Source organism: Salvelinus fontinalis, chromosome 26, assembly GCF_029448725.1.
Source record: "Salvelinus fontinalis isolate EN_2023a chromosome 26, ASM2944872v1, whole genome shotgun sequence".
Taxonomy (NCBI): Eukaryota; Metazoa; Chordata; class Actinopteri; order Salmoniformes; family Salmonidae; genus Salvelinus; species Salvelinus fontinalis.
In genome coordinates, this window is record NC_074690.1 from 13,152,998 (window position 1) to 13,173,024 (window position 20,027).

The window sequence follows — 20,027 nt, forward strand, 5'->3', positions numbered from 1 at the left end:
TGCTTTCGCAGAAAAGCCTTTTTGAAATCTGACAAAGCGGCTGGATTAACCTGTTGGGGATGGGGGCGCTGTTTAGACTATTTATGCTAATGTGGCTAATTTTTTAAACGGCTTCCCACAAAATCCTTGATCGTACAATATGCATATTATTATTATTATTGGATAGAAAACAGTCTATAGTTTCTATAGGAGTTGAAATTTTGTCTCTAAGTGGAACAGAGCCCATTCTACAGCAATTTCCCTGACATGGAGTCAGATTTGAGAAACGTTGGCCACTTTTCTGAAGTCATTTAAAAGGGCACTGTCGTTGCTATGACTATACGGACACTTCTTACGTCTTCCCCTGGATGCCTTTACGTGATGACGATTCCAACGGGCTCGATTGCTCGTTCACAGGCCCTACAAATGAAAAAAACCTTTAGCTAGCAAGTCTTTTCTTGCTGCGTAACGCGCGTGGAAGACACCGACCCTCTCCTGTTCCAAGCGTTAGTTTAGCCTGTTATATTTCTCCGGTCATCTTTTCACTCGTTATAGGAGTTACAAACATCACAAAGTAGTTAATTTAAAGCGTTTTATAGCAATTTATATCCGTTTAGTGCGATTTTGGGACATTTATTTTTGCAACGATGTGAAAAGTTGGGCACGCTTTTCAGTTCATCCCGAACGTAGTTGACATTTCCACATGGCAAGAGGACAGCTTTCCACCAAAAGACGATTTCTCCCAAGAAAGGATCCTTTGCCCAAGATACTGATGGAAGAACAGCTCAAGGTAGGACATTTTTATTATGATAAATCGTGTTTCTGTCGAAACATTTTAGTGGCTTAGGACGCCATGTTTTTTGACGTAGCTTCGCTTGGCGCAAACTGTATTGAAAAGTAAGGATAAATTAAAAAATGTAATAACGCAATTGTATTAAGAATTAAATTGTCTATCAATCCCTGTCCACCCTATATTTTTTAGTCACGTTTATGAGTATTTATGTATAAGAGTAGATCACTGTCTAAGTGGCGCAAGGACGTTTTCTTTACCAGCTTGTCTACATTTCACATTGTCTAACCATGATTTTGGTGGCTAAATATAAACATTTTCGATCAAACTGTATATGCATGTTGTAATGTGATGTTACAGGAGTGTCATCGGAAGAATTCTGAGAAGGTTAGTGAAAAAATTAATATCTTTTGGCGATGTTGACTTTTATCGCTCACTTTGGCTAGAATCAATGCTGGGCTGCTAATTGCTATGTGCTAAGCTAATATAACGATTTATTGTGTTTTCGCTGTAAGACACTTAGAAAATCTGAAATATTGTCTGTATTCACAGGATCTGTGTCTTTCGATTCGTGTATGCTGTGTATTTTTACGAAATGTTTGATGATTAGTAGTTAGGTAAACACGTTGCTCATTGTAATTATTCTAGTCCATTTGTGATGGTGGGTGCAATTGTAAACTATGCCATATACCTGAAATATGCACTTTTTTCTAACAAAACCTATCCCATACCATAAATATGTTATCAGACTGTCATCTAATGAGTTTTTTTGTTGGTTAGGGGCTATAAATATCTTAGTTTAGCCGAATTGGTGATGGCTACTGGTGTTGGTGGACAAATAAAAGATGGTGGATTATGCTAATGTGTTTTTAGGTAATAGATGTACATCTTTACATATTGTGTCTTCCCTGTAAAACATTTTAAAAATCGGAAATGTTGACTGGATTCATAAGATCTGTGTCTTTCATTAGCTGTATTGGACTTTAATGTGTGAAAGTGAAATATTTTAAAAAAATATTTTTTTTGAATTTCGCGGCACTGGTTTTTCAGTGGGGGGGGGGGGGGTGTGCCGCTAGCGCCACGCTGATCCTAGACAGGTTAACAAGAAGTTCATCTTTAAGCCAATTTATAACACTTGTATTTTTGTGAATTTTTATTATGACTATTTCTGTGTTTTGAATTTGGTGCTCTGCAATTTCACGGGATGTTGTCGAGGTGGGTTGCTAGTAGAACACCTGCGCCGAGAGGTTAAACCTGGAGGTTCAGATAAAAAATCCTAAAGTCTTCAGACTAAGCTGTTTTGGCTCTGGGAGTGTATTGTCCACAGGTGAACATGTCATGGAAAGTCATAGAAAATGAGAGTGTAGAAAGACTTCCTAGTGAAGGAAGGAGAACATTACATCACACCCAAACACGGACTTGAACCCTGGACCCTCAGATTAAAAGTCTGATGCTCTACCGACTGAGCTATCCGGGCTCTGCAAATGCCTATTTTCATACACCTAACCTGCCAGGCAGAGGCACGTGCTGACGAGGGGGCATTGTCAGATGGTATATTTCCCCAGAGAACCTGGTCTCCATTCCAAATTATACAGTCAACGAAATCTGAACTAGGCATCCCCTCCAAAGATGCAATTTGTCCAAGACTTCGTGGCGCAACGGTAGCGCGTCTGACTCCAGATCAGAAGGTTGCGTGTTCAAATCACGTCGTGGTCAGTGTTTTTATGTTTATAATCTCTGCCTTCTTTACTCAATGAATCAGCACTAGTACCAATGTGCCTTTACAGTACTAATCTCAAACGAAAACAAACAAACCTATGCTACTTTACATGACAATTGTCTCTCACAAAAGCCTGGCACACTGCAAATTCCTAAATCAGATGATGCTGTGTGATTGATAGACTTAAATCAGTCTTCGAACAGGGAGTTTAACTTCTTATTGCTTGGGGGCAGTATTTCGACGTCTGGATGAGAAGCGTGCCCCAAGTAAACTGCCTGTTACTCAGGCCCGGAAGCTAGGATATGCATATAATGGGCGGATTTGGATAGAACACACTCTAAAGTTTCCAAAACTGTTAACCTGTTATGGCTGTACGCTGAATATTGAAAAAACTGGAAAATGTGTGCACATTTTCAAACGGCCTCCTAAGAAACTTTTTATTTTCCAATATGCATATATTTACTACTGTTGGATAGATAACAGTCTGTAGTTTCTAAAAAGGTTTGAATTGTTTCTCTAAGTCGAACAGAAATATTTTTACAGCCATTTTCCCAGCCGAATTGAGTTTCCCAAAATGCGATGTGTCTCTTTAAGACCTTCTCTATAAAAGGCCATTTGACTTAGGACCATAGGGACACGTCAGAGGCGTACCTCAGACTGTAATGCGGAAGTGAGAATTGAAAGGGGTCGAATATCTCGTCCCTGGACTGAATAACAGAACTTCTTGTGAGACATGCGCAGTTAAAATAAAAATCCGGGCGCGAAGGATAATTTGATCTCGGCTTCTGGAACAAGGTAGGTAACTTTGAATATGATGCCTGACTACGATATTATTTGCTACATGTCACAAAATCATCCTAAAGGTTGTTTTTTCAATATACTTTAATTATATTATTGCAATTTATTCTGGACTTTAGATGTGAAACGACGGAAGAATTTTTTGAAGAAACGCTTTCTGGCGCAGCAATGCTACCGTGCTAGCTAACCAAAGAGGGGAATCCTTCGTTCTGGAACCCAACTAAAGACTCTACTGGACATTGGACCCCGTTACAACATTCTGATGGAGTACCAAGAAAGATAAGACCCAATTTGGGATGCTTTTTCATATATATGTCGAACTGTTGAATGCTAACGCTGCTAACTATGCTAGGCTAGCGCTTGACTAGAATCAATGCTGCCTTATGCTAGCTTATGATGTTAGCTAATATAACGATATATTGTGTTTTCGCTGTAAAACACTTCAAAAATCGGAAATGTTGTCTGTATTCACAAGATATCTGTCTTTCATTAGTTATCCACCATATGTTTTTCTGAAATGTTTTATGAGGTGTAATTAGTAGCCGACGTTGGTGTATGTATTTTCTCTGGCTACTCCCGGCTGGATTCAGACTCTAGCTATGTGTTAGCATTTTTGGGTAGCATCAATGTAAAACAGATTTATAGCTAAAATATGCACTTTTTATGAACAAAACATAGATTTATTGTGTAACATGTTATATGACTGTCATCTGAGGTCGTTTTTTCTGGGCTCTTTAGGTTGGTTTTAGTTTATTTCGGTTGGTTGTGCATGCTACTTCAATCATAATTCATACTTCATAATCATAATTCATACGTGTCTGTCCACTTTTGTATTTGGTGGTGAGCTAACATAAATATATGTGGTGTTTTCTCTGTAAAACATTTAAAAAATCGGACATGTTGGCTGGATTGACAAGATGTTTATCTTTCAAATGCTGTATTGGACTTGTTAATGTGTAAAAGTTAAATATTTTTAAAAAATAGATTTTGAATTTCGCGCTCTGCAGCTGTTGTCATTTTTGGTCCGAGGTCGGGCTTGCACCCCAAACAGGTTAAAATTATGTCTGTGAGTATAACAGAACTGATAGGGCAGGCAAAAACCTGAGGAAAATCCATCCAGGAAGTGGGCTTTTTTTGATGTGGGTAGTTTTCAAATGAATGTGACTGCAACCAGATGAAGATCTTCAAAGGTAAGTGATTCATTTTATCGCTATTTCTGACTTTCGTGACTCCTCTACTTGGTTGGAATATGTTTGTATGCTTTTGTAAGTGGGGTGCTGTCCTCAGATAAACGCATGGTATGCTTTCGCAGAAAAGCCTTTTTGAAATCTGACAAAGCGGCTGGATTAACAAGAAGTTCATCTTTAAGCCAATGTATAACACTTGTATTTTTGTGAATTTTTATTATGACTATTTCTGTGTTTTGAATTTGGTGCTCTGCAATTTCACCGGATGTTGTCGAGGTGGGTTGCTAGCAGAACACCTGCGCCGAGAGGTTAGCCCTGGAGGTTCAGATTAAAAATCCTAAAGTCTTCAGACTAAGCTGTTTTGGCTCTGGGAGTGTATTGTCCACAGGTGAACATGTCATGGAAAGTCAGAGAAAATGAGCGTTTTGAAAGACTTCCTAGTGAAGGAAGGAGAACATTACTTCACGCCCGAACAGGGACTTGAACCCTGGACCCTCAGATTAAAAGTCTGATTCTCTACCGACTGAGCTATCCGGGCTCTGCAAATGACTATTTTCATACACCTAACCTGCCGGGCAGAGGCACGTGCTGACGAGGGGGCGTTGTCAGATGGTATATTTCCCCAGAGAACCAGGTCTCCATTCCAAATTATACAGTCAACGAAATCTGAACTAGGCATCCCCTCCAAAGATGCAATTTGTACAAGACTACGTGGCGCAATGGTAGCGCGTCTGACTCCAGATCAGAAGGTTGCGTGTTCAAATCACGTCGTGGTCAGTGTTTTTTTATGTGTGTAATCTCTGCCTTCTTTACTCATTGAATCAGCACTAGTACCAATGTGCCTTTACAGTACTAATCTCACACGAAAACAAACAAACCAATGCTACTTTACATGACAATTGTCTCTCACAAAAGCCTGGCACACTGCAAATTCCTAAATCAGATGATGCTGTGTGATTGATAGACTTAAATCAGTCTTCGAACAGGGAGTTTAACTTCTTATTGCTTGGGGGCAGTATTTCGACGTCTGGATGAGAAGCGTGCCCCAAGTAAACTGCCTGTTACTCAGGCCCGGAAGCTAGGATATGCATATAATGGGCGGATTTGGATAGAACACACTCTAAAGTTTCCAAAACTGTTAAAATTATGTCTGTGAGTATAACAGAACTGATAGGGCAGGCAAAAACCTGAGGAAAATCCATCCAGGAAGTGGGCTTTTTTAATGTGGGTAGTTTTCAAATGAATGTGACTGCAACCAGATGAAGATCTTCAAAGGTAAGTGATTCATTTTATCGCTATTTCTGACTTTCGTGACTCCTCTACTTGGTTGGAATATGTTTGTATGCTTTTGTAAGTGGAGTGCTGTCCTCAGATAAACGCATGGTATGCTTTCGCAGAAAAGCCTTTTTGAAATCTGACAAAGCGGCTGGATTAACAAGAAGTTCATCTTTAAGCCAATGTATAACACTTGTATTTTTGTGAATTTTTATTATGACTATTTCTGTGTTTTGAATTTGGTGCTCTGCAATTTCACCGGATGTTGTCGAGGTGGGTTGCTAGCAGAACACCTGCGCCGAGAGGTTAGCCCTGGAGGTTCAGATTAAAAATCCTAAAGTCTTCAGACTAAGCTGTTTTGGCTCTGGGAGTGTATTGTCCACAGGTGAACATGTCATGGAAAGTCAGAGAAAATTAGCGTTTTGAAAGACTTCCTAGTGAAGGAAGGAGAACATTACTTCACGCCCGAACAGGGACTTGAACCCTGGACCCTCAGATTAACAGTCTGATTCTCTACCGACTGAGCTATCCGGGCTCTGCAAATGACTATTTTCATACACCTAACCTGCCGGGCAGAGGCACGTGCTGACGAGGGGGCGTTGTCAGATGGTATATTTCCCCAGAGAACCAGGTCTCCATTCCAAATTATACAGTCAACGAAATCTGAACTAGGCATCCCCTCCAAAGATGCAATTTGTACAAGACTACGTGGCGCAATGGTAGCGCGTCTGACTCCAGATCAGAAGGTTGCGTGTTCAAATCACGTCGTGGTCAGTGTTTTTTTATGTGTGTAATCTCTGCCTTCTTTACTCATTGAATCAACACTAGTACCAATGTGCCTTTACAGTACTAATCTCACACGAAAACAAACAAACCAATGCTACTTTACATGACAATTGTCTCTCACAAAAGCCTGGCACACTGCAAATTCCTAAATCAGATGATGCTGTGTGATTGATAGACTTAAATCAGTCTTCGAACAGGGAGTTTAACTTCTTATTGCTTGGGGGCAGTATTTCGACGTCTGGATGAGAAGCGTGCCCCAAGTAAACTGCCTGTTACTCAGGCCCGGAAGCTAGGATATGCATATAATGGGCAGATTTGGATAGAACACACTCTAAAGTTTCCAAAACTGGTAAAATTATGTCTGTGAGTATAACAGAACTGATAGGGCAGGCAAAAACCTGAGGAAAATCCATCCAGGAAGTGGGATTGTTTTGATGTGGGTAGTTTTCAAATGAATGTGACTGCAACCAGATGAAGATCTTCAAAGGTAAGTGATTAGTTTTATCGCTATTTCTGACTTTTGTGACTCCTCTACTTGGTTGGAATATGTTTGTATGCTTTTGTAAGTGGGGTGCTGTCCTCAGATAAACGCATGGTATGCTTTCGCAGAAAAGCCTTTTTGAAATCTGACAAAGCGGCTGGATTAACAAGAAGTTCATCTTTAAGCCAATGTATAACACTTGTATTTTTGTGAATTTTTATTATGACTATTTCTGTGTTTTGAATTTGGTGCTCTGCAATTTCACGGGATGTTGTCGAGGTGGGTTGCTAGTAGAACACCTGCGCCGAGAGGTTAAACCTGGAGGTTCAGATAAAAAATCCTAAAGTCTTCAGACTAAGCTGTTTTGGCTCTGGGAGTGTATTGTCCACAGGTGAACATGTCATAGAAAGTCATAGAAAATGAGCTTTTAGAAAGACTTCCTAGTGAAGGAAGGAGAACATTACATCACACCCAATTAGGGACTTGAACCCTGGACCCTCAGATTAAAAGTCTGATGCTCTACCGACTGAGCTATCCAGGCTCTGCAAATGCCTATTTTCATACACCTAACCTGCCAGGCAGAGGCACGTGCTGACGAGGGGGCATTGTCAGATGGTATATTTCCCCAGAGAACCTGGTCTCCATTCCAAATTATACAGTCAACGAAATCTGAACTAGGCATCCCCTCCAAAGATGCATTTTGTCCAAGACTTCGTGGCGCAACGGTAGCGCGTCTGACTCCAGATCAGAAGGTTGCGTGTTCAAATCACGTCGTGGTCAGTGTTTTTATGTTTATAATCTCTGCCTTCTTTACTCAATGAATCAGCACTAGTACCAATGTGCCTTTACAGTACTAATCTCAAACGAAAACAAACAAACCTATGCTACTTTACATGACAATTGTCTCTCACAAAAGCCTGGCACACTGCAACTTCCTAAATCAGATGATGCTGTGTGATTGATAGACTTAAATCAGTCTTCGAACAGGGAGTTTAACTTCTTATTGCTTGGGGGCAGTATTTCGACGTCTGGATGAGAAGCGTGCCCCAAGTAAACTGCCTGTTACTCAGGCCCGGAAGCTAGGATATGCATATAATGGGCAGATTTGGATAGAACACACTCTAAAGTTTCCAAAACTGTTAAAATTATGTCTGTGAGTATAACAGAACTGATAGGGCAGGCAAAAACCTGAGGAAAATCCATCCAGGAAGTGGGCTTTTTTTGATGTGGGTAGTTTTCAAATTAATGTGACTGCAACCAGATGAAGATCTTCAAAGGTAAGTGATTCATTTTATCGCTATTTCTGACTTTTGTGACTCCTCTACTTGGTTGGAATATGTTTGTATGCTTTTGTAAGTGGGGTGCTGTCCTCAGACAAACGCATGGTATGCTTTCGCAGAAAAGCCTTTTTGAAATCTGACAAAGCGGCTGGATTAACAAGAAGTTCATCTTTAAGCCAATGTATAACACTTGTATTTTTGTGAATTTTTATTATGACTATTTCTGTGTTTTGAATTTGGTGATCTGAAATTTCACCGGATGTTGTCGAGGTGGGTTGCTAGCAGAACACCTGCGCCGAGAGGTTAGCCCTGGAGGTTCAGATTAAAAATCCTAAAGTCTTCAGACTAAGCTGTTTTGGCTCTGGGAGTGTATTGTCCACAGGTGAACATGTCATGGAAAGTCATAGAAAATGAGCGTTTAGAAAGACTTCCTAGTGAAGGAAGGAGAACATTACATCACACCCAAACAGGGACTTGAACCCTGGACCCTCAGATTAAAAGTCTGATGCTCTACCGACTGAGCTATCCGGGCTCTGCAAATGCCTATTTTCATACACCTAACCTGCCAGGCAGAGGCACGTGCTGACGAGGGGGCATTGTCAGATGGTATATTTCCCCAGAGAACCTGGTCTCCATTCCAAATTATACAGTCAACGAAATCTGAACTAGGCATCCCCTCCAAAGATGCATTTTGTCCAAGACTTCGTGGCGCAACGGTAGCGCATCTGACTCCAGATCAGAAGGTTGCGTGTTCAAATCACGTCGTGGTCAGTGTTTTTATGTTTGTAATCTCTGCCTTCTTTACTCAATGAATCAGCACTAGTACCAATGTGCTTTTACAGTACTAATCACACACGAAAACAAACAAACCAATGCTACTTTACATGACAATTGTCTCTCACAAAAGCCTGGCACACTGCAAATTCCTAAATCAGATGATGCTGTGTGATTGATTGACTTAACTCAGTCTTCGAACAGGGAGTTTAACTTCTTATTGCTTGGGGGCAGTATTTCGACATCTGGATGAGAAGCGTGCCCCAAGTAAACTGCCTGTTACTCAGGCCCGGAAGCTAGGATATGCATATAATGGGCAGATTTGGATAGAACACACTCTAACGTTTCCAAAACTGTTAAAATGATGTCTGTGAGTATAACAGAACTGATATGGCAGGCGAAAACCTGAGGAAAATCCATCCAGGAAGTGGGATTTTTTTGATGTGGGTAGTTTTCAAATGAATGTGACTGCAACCAGATGAAGATCTTCAAAGGTAAGTGATTCATTTTATCGCTATTTCTGACTTTCGTGACTCCTCTACTTGGTTGGAATATGTTTGTATGCTTTTGTAAGTGGGGTGCTGTCCTCAGATAAACGCATGGTATGCTTTCGCAGAAAAGCCTTTTTGAAATCTGACAAAGCGGCTGGATTAACAAGAAGTTCATCTTTAAGCCAATGTATAACACTTGTATTTTTGTGAATTTTTATTATGACTATTTCTGTGTTTTGAATTTGGTGCTCTGCAATTTCACCGGATGTTGTCGAGGTGGGTTGCTAGTAGAACACCTGCGCCGAGAGGTTAAACCTGGAGGTTCAGATAAAAAATCCTAAAGTCTTCAGACTAAGCTGTTTTGGCTCTGGGAGTGTATTGTCCACAGGTGAACATGTCATGGAAAGTCATAGAAAATGAGCTTTTAGAAAGACTTCCTAGTGAAGAAAGGAGAACATTACGTCAGGCCTGAACAGGGACTTGAACCCTGGACCCTCAGATTAAAAGTCTGATGGTCTACCGACTGAGCTATCCGGGCACTGCAAATTCCTATTTTCATACACCTAACCTGCCAGGCAGAGGCACGTGCTGACGAGGGGGCATTGTCAGATGGTATATTTCCCCAGAGAACCTGGTCTCCATTCCAAATGATACAGTCAACGAAATCTGAACTAGGCATCCCCTACAAAGTTGCAATTTGGTCAAGACTTCGTGGCGCAACGGTAGCGCGTCTGACTCCAGATCAGAAGGTTGCGTGTTCAAATCACGTCGTGGTCAGTGTTTTTATGTTTATAATCTCTGCCTTCTTTACTCAATGAATCAGCACTAGTACCAATGTGCCTTTACAGTACTAATCTCAAACGAAAACAAACAAACCTATGCTACTTTACATGACAATTGTCTCTCACAAAAGCCTGGCACACTGCAAATTCCTAAATCAGATGATGCTGTGTGATTGATAGACTTAAATCAGTCTTCGAACAGGGAGTTTAACTTCTTATTGCTTGGGGGCAGTATTTCGACGTCTGGATGAGAAGCGTGCCCCAAGTAAACTGCCTGTTACTCAGGCCCGGAAGCTAGGATATGCATATAATGGGCGGATTTGGATAGAACACACTCTAAAGTTTCCAAAACTGTTAAAATTATGTCTGTGAGTATAACAGAACTGATATGGCAGGCGAAAACCTGAGGAAAATCCATCCAGGAAGTGGGATTTTTTTGATGTGGGTAGTTTTCAAATGAATGTGACTGCAACCAGATCAAGATCTTCAAAGGTAAGTGATTCATTTTATCGCTATTTCTGACTCGTGACTCCTCTACTTGGTTGGAATATGTTTGTATGCTTTTGTAAGTGGGGTGCTGTCCTCAGATAAACGCATGGTATGCTTTCGCAGAAAAGCCTTTTTGAAATCTGACAAAGCGGCTGGATTAACAAGAAGTTCATCTTTCAGCCAATGTATAACACTTGTATTTTTGTGAATTTTTATTATGACTATTTCTGTGTTTTGAATTTGGTGCTCTGCAATTTCACGCAATGTTGTCGAGGTGGGTTGCTAGTAGAACACCTGCGCCGAGAGGTTAAACCTGGAGGTTCAGATAAAAAATCCTAAAGTCTTCAGACTAAGCTGTTTTGGCTCTGGGAGTGTATTGTCCACAGGTGAACATGTCATGGAAAGTCATAGAAAATAAGCATTTACAAAGACTTCCTAGTGTTGGAAAGAGAACATTACGTCACGCCTGAATAGGGACTTGAACCCTGGACCCTCAGATTAAAAGTCTGATGCTCTACCGACTGAGCTATCCGGGCTCTGCAAATGCCTATTTTCATACACCTAACCTGCCAGGCAGAGGCACGTGCTGACGAGGGGGCATTGTCAGATGGTATATTTCCCCAGAGAACCTGGTCTCCATTCCAAATTATACAGTCAACGAAATCTGAACTAGGCATCCCCTCCAAAGATGCAATTTGTCCAAGACTTCGTGGCGCAACGGTAGCGTGTCTGACTCCAGATCAGAAGGTTGCGTGTTCAAATCACGTCGTGGTCAGTGTTTTTATGTTTGTAATCTCTGCCTTCTTTACTCAATGAATCGGCACTAGTACCAATGTGCTTTTACAGTACTAATCACACACGAAAACAAACAAACCAATGCTACTTTACATGACAATTGTCTCTCACAAAAGCCTGGCACACTGCAAATTCCTAAATCAGATGATGCTGTGTGATTGATTGACTTAACTCAGTCTTCGAACAGGGAGTTTAACTTCTTATTGCTTGGGGGCAGTATTTCGACGTCTGGATGAGAAGCGTGCCCCAAGTAAACTGCCTGTTACTCAGGCCCGGAAGCTAGGATATGCATATAATGGGCAGATTTGGATAGAACACACTCTAACGTTTCCAAAACTGTTAAAATGATGTCTGTGAGTATAACAGAACTGATATGGCAGGCGAAAACCTGAGGAAAATCCATCCAGGAAGTGGGATTTTTTTGATGTGGGTAGTTTTCAAATGAATGTGACTGCAACCAGATGAAGATCTTCAAAGGTAAGTGATTCGTTTTATCGCTATTTCTGACTTTTGTGACTCCTCTACTTGGTTGGAATATGTTTGTATGCTTTTGTAAGTGGGGTGCTGTCCTCAGATAAACGCATGGTATGCTTTCGCAGAAAAGCCTTTTTGAAATCTGACAAAGCGGCTGGATTAACAAGAAGTTCATCTTTAAGCCAATGTATAACACTTGTATTTTTGTGAATTTTTATTATGACTATTTCTGTGTTTTGAATTTGGTGCTCTGCAATTTCACCGGATGTTGTCGAGGTGGGTTGCTAGCAGAACACCTGCGCCGAGAGGTTAGCCCTGGAGGTTCAGATTAAAAATCCTAAAGTCTTCAGACTAAGCTGTTTTGGCTCTGGGAGTGTATTGTCCACAGGTGAACATGTCATGGAAAGTCATAGAAAATGAGCGTTTAGAAAGACTTCCTAGTGAAGGAAGGAGAACATTACTTCACGCCCGAACAGGGACTTGAACCCTGGACCCTCAGATTAAAAGTCTGATGCTCTACCGACTGAGCTATCCGGGCTCTGCAAATTCACATTTTCATACACCTAACCTGCCGGGCAGAGGCAAGTGCTGACGAGGGGGCGTTGTCAGATGGTATATTTCCCCAGAGAACCAGGTCTCCATTCCAAATTATACAGTCAACGAAATCTGAACTAGGCATCCCCTCCAAAGATGCAATTTGTCCAAGACTACGTGGCGCAATGGTAGCGCGTCTGACTCCAGAGCAGAAGGTTGCGTGTTCAAATCACGTCGTGGTCAGTGTTTTTTTATGTGTGTAATCTCTGCCTTCTTTACTCATTGAATCAGCACTAGTACCAATGTGCCTTTACAGTACTAATCTCACACGAAAACAAACAAACCAATGCTACTTTACATGACAATTGTCTCTCACAAAAGCCTGGCACACTGCAAATTCCTAAATCAGATGATGCTGTGTGATTGATAGACTTAAATCAGTCTTCGAACAGGGAGTTTAACTTCTTATTGCTTGGGGGCAGTATTTCGACGTCTGGATGAGAAGCGTGCCCCAAGTAAACTGCCTGTTACTCAGGCCCGGAAGCTAGGATATGCATATAATGGGCAGATTTGGATAGAACACACTCTAAAGTGTCCGAAACTGTTAAAATTATGTCTGTGAGTATAACAGAACTGATATGGCAGGCGAAAACCTGAGGAAAATCCATCCAGGAAGTGGGATTTTTTTGATGTGGGTAGTTTTCAAATGAATGTGACTGCAACCAGATGAAGATCTTCAAAGGTAAGTGATTCATTTTATCGCTATTTCTGACTTTCGTGACTCCTCTACTTGGTTGGAATATGTTTGTATGCTTTTGTAAGTGGGGTGCTGTCCTCAGATAAACGCATGGTATGCTTTCGCAGAAAAGCCTTTTTGAAATCTGACAAAGCGGCTGGATTAACAAGAAGTTCATCTTTCAGCCAATGTATAACACTTGTATTTTTGTGAATTTTTATTATGACTATTTCTGTGTTTTGAATTTGGTGCTCTGCAATTTCACGCAATGTTGTCGAGGTGGGTTGCTAGTAGAACACCTGCGCCGAGAGGTTAAACCTGGAGGTTCAGATAAAAAATCCTAAAGTCTTCAGACTAAGCTGTTTTGGCTCTGGGAGTGTATTGTCCACAGGTGAACATGTCATGGAAAGTCATAGAAAATAAGCGTTTACAAAGACTTCCTAGTGATGGAACGAGAACATTACGTCACGCCCGAACAGGGACTTGAACCCTGGACCCTCAGATTAAAAGTCTGATGCTCTACCGACTGAGCTATCCGGGCTCTGCAAATGCCTATTTTCATACACCTAACCTGCCAGGCAGAGGCACGTGCTGACGAGGGGGCATTGTCAGATGGTATATTTCCCCAGAGAACCTGGTCTCCATTCCAAATTATACAGTCAACGAAATCTGAACTAGGCATCCCCTCCAAAGACGCAATTTGTCCAAGACTTCGTGGCGCAACGGTAGTGCGTCTGACTCCAGATCAGAAGGTTGCGTGTTCAAATCACGTCGTGGTCAGTGTTTTTATGTTTGTAATCTCTGCCTTCTTTACTCAATGAATCAGCACTAGTACCAATGTGCTTTTACAGTACTAATCACACACGAAAACAAACAAACCAATGCTACTTTACATGACAATTGTCTCTCACAAAAGCCTGGCACACTGCAAATTCCTAAATCAGATGATGCTGTGTGATTGATTGACTTAACTCAGTCTTCGAACAGGGAGTTTAACTTCTTATTGCTTGGGGGCAGTATTTCGACGTCTGGATGAGAAGCGTGCCCCAAGTAAACTGCCTGTTACTCAGGCCCGGAAGCTAGGATATGCATATAATGGGCAGATTTGGATAGAACACACTCTAACGTTTCCAAAACTGTTAAAATGATGTCTGTGAGTATAACAGAACTGATATGGCAGGCGAAAACCTGAGGAAAATCCATCCAGGAAGTGGGATTTTTTTGATGTGGGTAGTTTTCAAATGAATGTGACTGCAACCAGATGAAGATCTTCAAAGGTAAGTGATTCATTTTATCGCTATTTCTGACTTTCGTGACTCCTCTACTTGGTTGGAATATGTTTGTATGCTTTTGTAAGTGGGGTGCTGTCCTCAGATAAACGCATGGTATGCTTTCGCAGAAAAGCCTTTTTGAAATCTGACAAAGCGGCTGGATTAACAAGAAGTTCATCTTTAAGCCAATGTATAACACTTGTATTTTTGTGAATTTTTATTATGACTATTTCTGTGTTTTGAATTTGGTGCTCTGCAATTTCACCGGATGTTGTCGAGGTGGGTTGCTAGTAGAACACCTGCGCCGAGAGGTTAAACCTGGAGGTTCAGATAAAAAATCCTAAAGTCTTCAGACTAAGCTGTTTTGGCTCTGGGAGTGTATTGTCCACAGGTGAACATGTCATGGAAAGTCATAGAAAATAAGCGTTTACAAAGACTTCCTAGTGATGGAACGAGAACATTACGTCACGCCCGAACAGGGACTTGAACCCTGGACCCTCAGATTAAAAGTCTGATGCTCTACCGACTGAGCTATCCGGGCTCTGCAAATGCCTATTTTCATACACCTAACCTGCCAGGCAGAGGCACGTGCTGACGAGGGGGCATTGTCAGATGGTATATTTCCCCAGAGAACCTGGTCTCCATTCCAAATTATACAGTCAACGAAATCTGAACTAGGCATCCCCTCCAAAGATGCAATTTGTCCAAGACTTCGTGGCGCAACGGTAGCGCGTCTGACTCCAGATCAGAAGGTTGCGTGTTCAAATCACGTCGTGGTCAGTGCTTTTATGTTTATAATCTCTGCCTTCTTTACTCAATGAATCAGCACTAGTACCAATGTGCCTTTACAGTACTAATCTCAAACGAAAACAAACAAACCTATGCTACTTTACATGACAATTGTCTCTCACAAAAGCCTGGCACACTGCATATTCCTAAATCAGATGATGCTGTGTGATTGATAGACTTAAATCAGTCTTCGAACAGGGAGTTAAACTTCTTATTGCTTGGGGGCAGTATTTCGACGTCTGGATGAGAAGCGTGCCCCAAGTAAACTGCCTGTTACTCAGGCCCGGAAGCTAGGATATGCATATAATGGGCAGATTTGGATAGAACACACTCTAAAGTTTCCAAAACTGTTAAAATTATGTCTGTGAGTATAACAGAACTGATATGGCAGGCGAAAACCTGAGGAAAATCCATCCAGGAAGTGGGATTTTTTTGATGTGGGTAGTTTTCAAATGAATGTGACTGCAACCAGATGAAGATCTTCAAAGGTAAGTGATTCATTTTATCGCTATTTCTGACTCGTGACTCCTCTACTTGGTTGGAATATGTTTGTATGCTTTTGTAAGTGGGGTGCTGTCCTCAGATAAACGCATGGTATGCTTTCGCAGAAAAGCCTTTTTGAAATCTGACAAAGCGGCTGGATTAACAAGAAGTTCATCTTTCAGCCAATGTATAACACTTGTATTTTTGTGAATTTTTATTATGACTATTTCTGTGTTTTGAATTTGGTGCTCTGCAATTTCACGCAATGTTGTCGAGGTGGGTTGCTAGTAGAACACCTGCGCCGAGAGGTTAAACCTGGAGGTTCAGATAAAAAATCTTAAAGTCTTCAGACTAAGCTGTTTTGGCTCTGGGAGTGTATTGTCCACAGGTGAACATGTCATGGAAAGTCATAGAAAATAAGCGTTTACAAAGACTTCCTAGTGATGGAACGAGAACATTACGTCACGCCCGAACAGGGACTTGAACCCTGGACCCTCAGATTAAAAGTCTGATGCTCTACCGACTGAGCTATCCGGGCTCTGCAAATGCCTATTTTCATACACCTAACCTGCCAGGCAGAGGCACGTGCTGACGAGGGGGCATTGTCAGATGGTATATTTCCCCAGAGAACCTGGTCTCCATTCCAAAATATACAGTCAACGAAATCTGAACTAGGCATCCCCTCCAAAGATGCAATTGGTCCAAGACTTCGTGGCGCAACGGTAGCGCGTCTGACTCCAGATCAGAAGGTTGCGTGTTCAAATCACGTCGTGGTCAGTGTTTTTATGTTTGTAATCTCTGCCTTCTTTACTCAATGAATCAGCACTAGTACCAATGTGCTTTTACAGTACTAATCACACACGAAAACAAACAAACCAATGCTACTTTACATGACAATTGTCTCTCACAAAAGCCTGGCACACTGCAAATTCCTAAATCAGATGATGCTGTGTGATTGATTGACTTAACTCAGTCTTCGAACAGGGAGTTTAACTTCTTATTGCTTGGGGGCAGTATTTCGACGTCTGGATGAGAAGCGTGCCCCAAGTAAACTGCCTGTTACTCAGGCCCGGAAGCTAGGATATGCATATAATGGGCAGATTTGGATAGAACACACTCTAACGTTTCCAAAACTGTTAAAATGATGTCTGTGAGTATAACAGAACTGATATGGCAGGCGAAAACCTGAGGAAAATCCATCCAGGAAGTGGGATTTTTTTGATGTGGGTAGTTTTCAAATGAATGTGACTGCAACCAGATGAAGATCTTCAAAGGTAAGTGATTCATTTTATCGCTATTTCTGACTTTCGTGACTCCTCTACTTGGTTGGAATATGTTTGTATGCTTTTGTAAGTGGGGTGCTGTCCTCAGATAAACGCATGGTATGCTTTCGCAGAAAAGCCTTTTTGAAATCTGACAAAGCGGCTGGATTAACAAGAAGTTCATCTTTAAGCCAATGTATAACACTTGTATTTTTGTGAATTTTTATTATGACTATTTCTGTGTTTTGAATTTGGTGCTCTGCAATTTCACCGGATGTTGTCGAGGTGGGTTGCTAGTAGAACACCTGCGCCGAGAGGTTAAACCTGGAGGTTCAGATAAAAAATCCTAAAGTCTTCAGACTAAGCTGTTTTGGCTCTGGGAGTGTATTGTCCACAGGTGAACATGTCATGGAAAGTCATAGAAAATAAGCGTTTACAAAGACTTCCTAGTGATGGAACGAGAACATTACGTCACGCCCGAACAGGGACTTGAACCCTGGACCCTCAGATTAAAAGTCTGATGCTCTACCGACTGAGCTATCCGGGCTCTGCAAATGCCTATTTTCATACACCTAACCTGCCAGGCAGAGGCACGTGCTGACGAGGGGGCATTGTCAGATGGTATATTTCCCCAGAGAACCTGGTCTCCATTCCAAAATATACAGTCAACGAAATCTGAACTAGGCATCCCCTCCAAAGATGCAATTGGTCCAAGACTTCGTGGCGCAACGGTAGCGCGTCTGACTCCAGATCAGAAGGTTGCGTGTTCAAATCACGTCGTGGTCAGTGTTTTTATGTTTGTAATCTCTGCCTTCTTTACTCAATGAATCAGCACTAGTACCAATGTGCTTTTACAGTACTAATCACACACGAAAACAAACAAACCAATGCTACTTTACATGACAATTGTCTCTCACAAAAGCCTGGCACACTGCAAATTCCTAAATCAGATGATGCTGTGTGATTGATTGACTTAACTCAGTCTTCGAACAGGGAGTTTAACTTCTTATTGCTTGGGGGCAGTATTTCGACGTCTGGATGAGAAGCGTGCCCCAAGTAAACTGCCTGTTACTCAGGCCCGGAAGCTAGGATATGCATATAATGGGCAGATTTGGATAGAACACACTCTAACGTTTCCAAAACTGTTAAAATGATGTCTGTGAGTATAACAGAACTGATATGGCAGGCGAAAACCTGAGGAAAATCCATCCAGGAAGTGGGATTTTTTTGATGTGGGTAGTTTTCAAATGAATGTGACTGCAACCAGATGAAGATCTTCAAAGGTAAGTGATTCATTTTATCGCTATTTCTGACTTTCGTGACTCCTCTACTTGGTTGGAATATGTTTGTATGCTTTTGTAAGTGGGGTGCTGTCCTCAGATAAACGCATGGTATGCTTTCGCAGAAAAGCCTTTTTGAAATCTGACAAAGCGGCTGGATTAACAAGAAGTTCATCTTTAAGCCAATGTATAACACTTGTATTTTTGTGAATTTTTATTATGACTATTTCTGTGTTTTGAATTTGGTGCTCTGCAATTTCACCGGATGTTGTCGAGGTGGGTTGCTAGTAGAACACCTGCGCCGAGAGGTTAAACCTGGAGGTTCAGATAAAAAATCCTAAAGTCTTCAGACTAAGCTGTTTTGGCTCTGGGAGTGTATTGTCCACAGGTGAACATGTCATGGAAAGTCATAGAAAATAAGCGTTTACAAAGACTTCCTAGTGATGGAACGAGAACATTACGTCACGCCCGAACAGGGACTTGAACCCTGGACCCTCAGATTAAAAGTCTGATGCTCTACCGACTGAGCTATCCGGGCTCTGCAAATGCCTATTTTCATACACCTAACCTGCCAGGCAGAGGCACGTGCTGACGAGGGGGCATTGTCAGATGGTATATTTCCCCAGAGAACCTGGTCTCCATTCCAAATTATACAGTCAACGAAATCTGAACTAGGCATCCCCTCCAAAGATGCAATTTGTCCAAGACTTCGTGGCGCAACGGTAGCGCGTCTGACTCCAGATCAGAAGGTTGCGTGTTCAAATCACGTCGTGGTCAGTGCTTTTATGTTTATAATCTCTGCCTTCTTTACTCAATGAATCAGCACTAGTACCAATGTGCCTTTACAGTACTAATCTCAAACGAAAACAAACAAACCTATGCTACTTTACATGACAATTGTCTCTCACAAAAGCCTGGCACACTGCATATTCCTAAATCAGATGATGCTGTGTGATTGATAGACTTAAATCAGTCTTCGAACAGGGAGTTAAACTTCTTATTGCTTGGGGGCAGTATTTCGACGTCTGGATGAGAAGCGTGCCCCAAGTAAACTGCCTGTTACTCAGGCCCGGAAGCTAGGATATGCATATAATGGGCAGATTTGGATAGAACACACTCTAAAGTTTCCAAAACTGTTAAAATTATGTCTGTGAGTATAACAGAACTGATATGGCAGGCGAAAACCTGAGGAAAATCCATCCAGGAAGTGGGATTTTTTTGATGTGGGTAGTTTTCAAATGAATGTGACTGCAACCAGATGAAGATCTTCAAAGGTAAGTGATTCATTTTATCGCTATTTCTGACTCGTGACTCCTCTACTTGGTTGGAATATGTTTGTATGCTTTTGTAAGTGGGGTGCTGTCCTCAGATAAACGCATGGTATGCTTTCGCAGAAAAGCCTTTTTGAAATCTGACAAAGCGGCTGGATTAACAAGAAGTTCATCTTTCAGCCAATGTATAACACTTGTATTTTTGTGAATTTTTATTATGACTATTTCTGTGTTTTGAATTTGGTGCTCTGCAATTTCACGCAATGTTGTCGAGGTGGGTTGCTAGTAGAACACCTGCGC

The 20,027-nt window shown here is 41.5% G+C and overlaps 22 non-coding genes across 22 annotated transcripts; 12 read left to right on the plus strand and 10 right to left on the minus strand.

Moving 5' to 3' along the window:
* The first annotated feature begins 2,413 nt into the window (after positions 1 to 2,413).
* On the plus strand, positions 2,414 to 2,485 carry trnaw-cca (transfer RNA tryptophan (anticodon CCA)). Its single transcript has one exon. It is a non-coding gene; the product is annotated as a tRNA-Trp (tRNA).
* A 2,454-nt stretch (positions 2,486 to 4,939) lies between these two features.
* Positions 4,940 to 5,012, minus strand: trnak-uuu (transfer RNA lysine (anticodon UUU)). The gene has a single exon. It is a non-coding gene; the product is annotated as a tRNA-Lys (tRNA).
* Positions 5,013 to 5,179: 167 nt separating this feature from the next.
* trnaw-cca (transfer RNA tryptophan (anticodon CCA)) lies at positions 5,180 to 5,251 on the plus strand. The gene has a single exon. It is a non-coding gene; the product is annotated as a tRNA-Trp (tRNA).
* A 960-nt stretch (positions 5,252 to 6,211) lies between these two features.
* trnan-guu (transfer RNA asparagine (anticodon GUU)) lies at positions 6,212 to 6,284 on the minus strand. The gene has a single exon. It is a non-coding gene; the product is annotated as a tRNA-Asn (tRNA).
* A 167-nt stretch (positions 6,285 to 6,451) lies between these two features.
* On the plus strand, positions 6,452 to 6,523 carry trnaw-cca (transfer RNA tryptophan (anticodon CCA)). The gene has a single exon. It is a non-coding gene; the product is annotated as a tRNA-Trp (tRNA).
* Positions 6,524 to 7,724: 1,201 nt separating this feature from the next.
* trnaw-cca (transfer RNA tryptophan (anticodon CCA)) lies at positions 7,725 to 7,796 on the plus strand. The gene has a single exon. It is a non-coding gene; the product is annotated as a tRNA-Trp (tRNA).
* A 959-nt stretch (positions 7,797 to 8,755) lies between these two features.
* Positions 8,756 to 8,828, minus strand: trnak-uuu (transfer RNA lysine (anticodon UUU)). Its single transcript has one exon. It is a non-coding gene; the product is annotated as a tRNA-Lys (tRNA).
* Positions 8,829 to 8,995: 167 nt separating this feature from the next.
* On the plus strand, positions 8,996 to 9,067 carry trnaw-cca (transfer RNA tryptophan (anticodon CCA)). Its single transcript has one exon. It is a non-coding gene; the product is annotated as a tRNA-Trp (tRNA).
* A 1,199-nt stretch (positions 9,068 to 10,266) lies between these two features.
* trnaw-cca (transfer RNA tryptophan (anticodon CCA)) lies at positions 10,267 to 10,338 on the plus strand. The gene has a single exon. It is a non-coding gene; the product is annotated as a tRNA-Trp (tRNA).
* Positions 10,339 to 11,295: 957 nt separating this feature from the next.
* Positions 11,296 to 11,368, minus strand: trnak-uuu (transfer RNA lysine (anticodon UUU)). The gene has a single exon. It is a non-coding gene; the product is annotated as a tRNA-Lys (tRNA).
* Positions 11,369 to 11,535: 167 nt separating this feature from the next.
* Positions 11,536 to 11,607, plus strand: trnaw-cca (transfer RNA tryptophan (anticodon CCA)). Its single transcript has one exon. It is a non-coding gene; the product is annotated as a tRNA-Trp (tRNA).
* Positions 11,608 to 12,566: 959 nt separating this feature from the next.
* Positions 12,567 to 12,639, minus strand: trnak-uuu (transfer RNA lysine (anticodon UUU)). The gene has a single exon. It is a non-coding gene; the product is annotated as a tRNA-Lys (tRNA).
* A 167-nt stretch (positions 12,640 to 12,806) lies between these two features.
* Positions 12,807 to 12,878, plus strand: trnaw-cca (transfer RNA tryptophan (anticodon CCA)). Its single transcript has one exon. It is a non-coding gene; the product is annotated as a tRNA-Trp (tRNA).
* Positions 12,879 to 13,839: 961 nt separating this feature from the next.
* Positions 13,840 to 13,912, minus strand: trnak-uuu (transfer RNA lysine (anticodon UUU)). Its single transcript has one exon. It is a non-coding gene; the product is annotated as a tRNA-Lys (tRNA).
* A 1,198-nt stretch (positions 13,913 to 15,110) lies between these two features.
* trnak-uuu (transfer RNA lysine (anticodon UUU)) lies at positions 15,111 to 15,183 on the minus strand. The gene has a single exon. It is a non-coding gene; the product is annotated as a tRNA-Lys (tRNA).
* Positions 15,184 to 15,350: 167 nt separating this feature from the next.
* Positions 15,351 to 15,422, plus strand: trnaw-cca (transfer RNA tryptophan (anticodon CCA)). Its single transcript has one exon. It is a non-coding gene; the product is annotated as a tRNA-Trp (tRNA).
* A 957-nt stretch (positions 15,423 to 16,379) lies between these two features.
* On the minus strand, positions 16,380 to 16,452 carry trnak-uuu (transfer RNA lysine (anticodon UUU)). Its single transcript has one exon. It is a non-coding gene; the product is annotated as a tRNA-Lys (tRNA).
* A 167-nt stretch (positions 16,453 to 16,619) lies between these two features.
* trnaw-cca (transfer RNA tryptophan (anticodon CCA)) lies at positions 16,620 to 16,691 on the plus strand. The gene has a single exon. It is a non-coding gene; the product is annotated as a tRNA-Trp (tRNA).
* A 959-nt stretch (positions 16,692 to 17,650) lies between these two features.
* On the minus strand, positions 17,651 to 17,723 carry trnak-uuu (transfer RNA lysine (anticodon UUU)). The gene has a single exon. It is a non-coding gene; the product is annotated as a tRNA-Lys (tRNA).
* A 167-nt stretch (positions 17,724 to 17,890) lies between these two features.
* trnaw-cca (transfer RNA tryptophan (anticodon CCA)) lies at positions 17,891 to 17,962 on the plus strand. Its single transcript has one exon. It is a non-coding gene; the product is annotated as a tRNA-Trp (tRNA).
* Positions 17,963 to 18,921: 959 nt separating this feature from the next.
* Positions 18,922 to 18,994, minus strand: trnak-uuu (transfer RNA lysine (anticodon UUU)). The gene has a single exon. It is a non-coding gene; the product is annotated as a tRNA-Lys (tRNA).
* Positions 18,995 to 19,161: 167 nt separating this feature from the next.
* trnaw-cca (transfer RNA tryptophan (anticodon CCA)) lies at positions 19,162 to 19,233 on the plus strand. The gene has a single exon. It is a non-coding gene; the product is annotated as a tRNA-Trp (tRNA).
* The last annotated feature ends 794 nt before the right edge of the window (positions 19,234 to 20,027 follow it).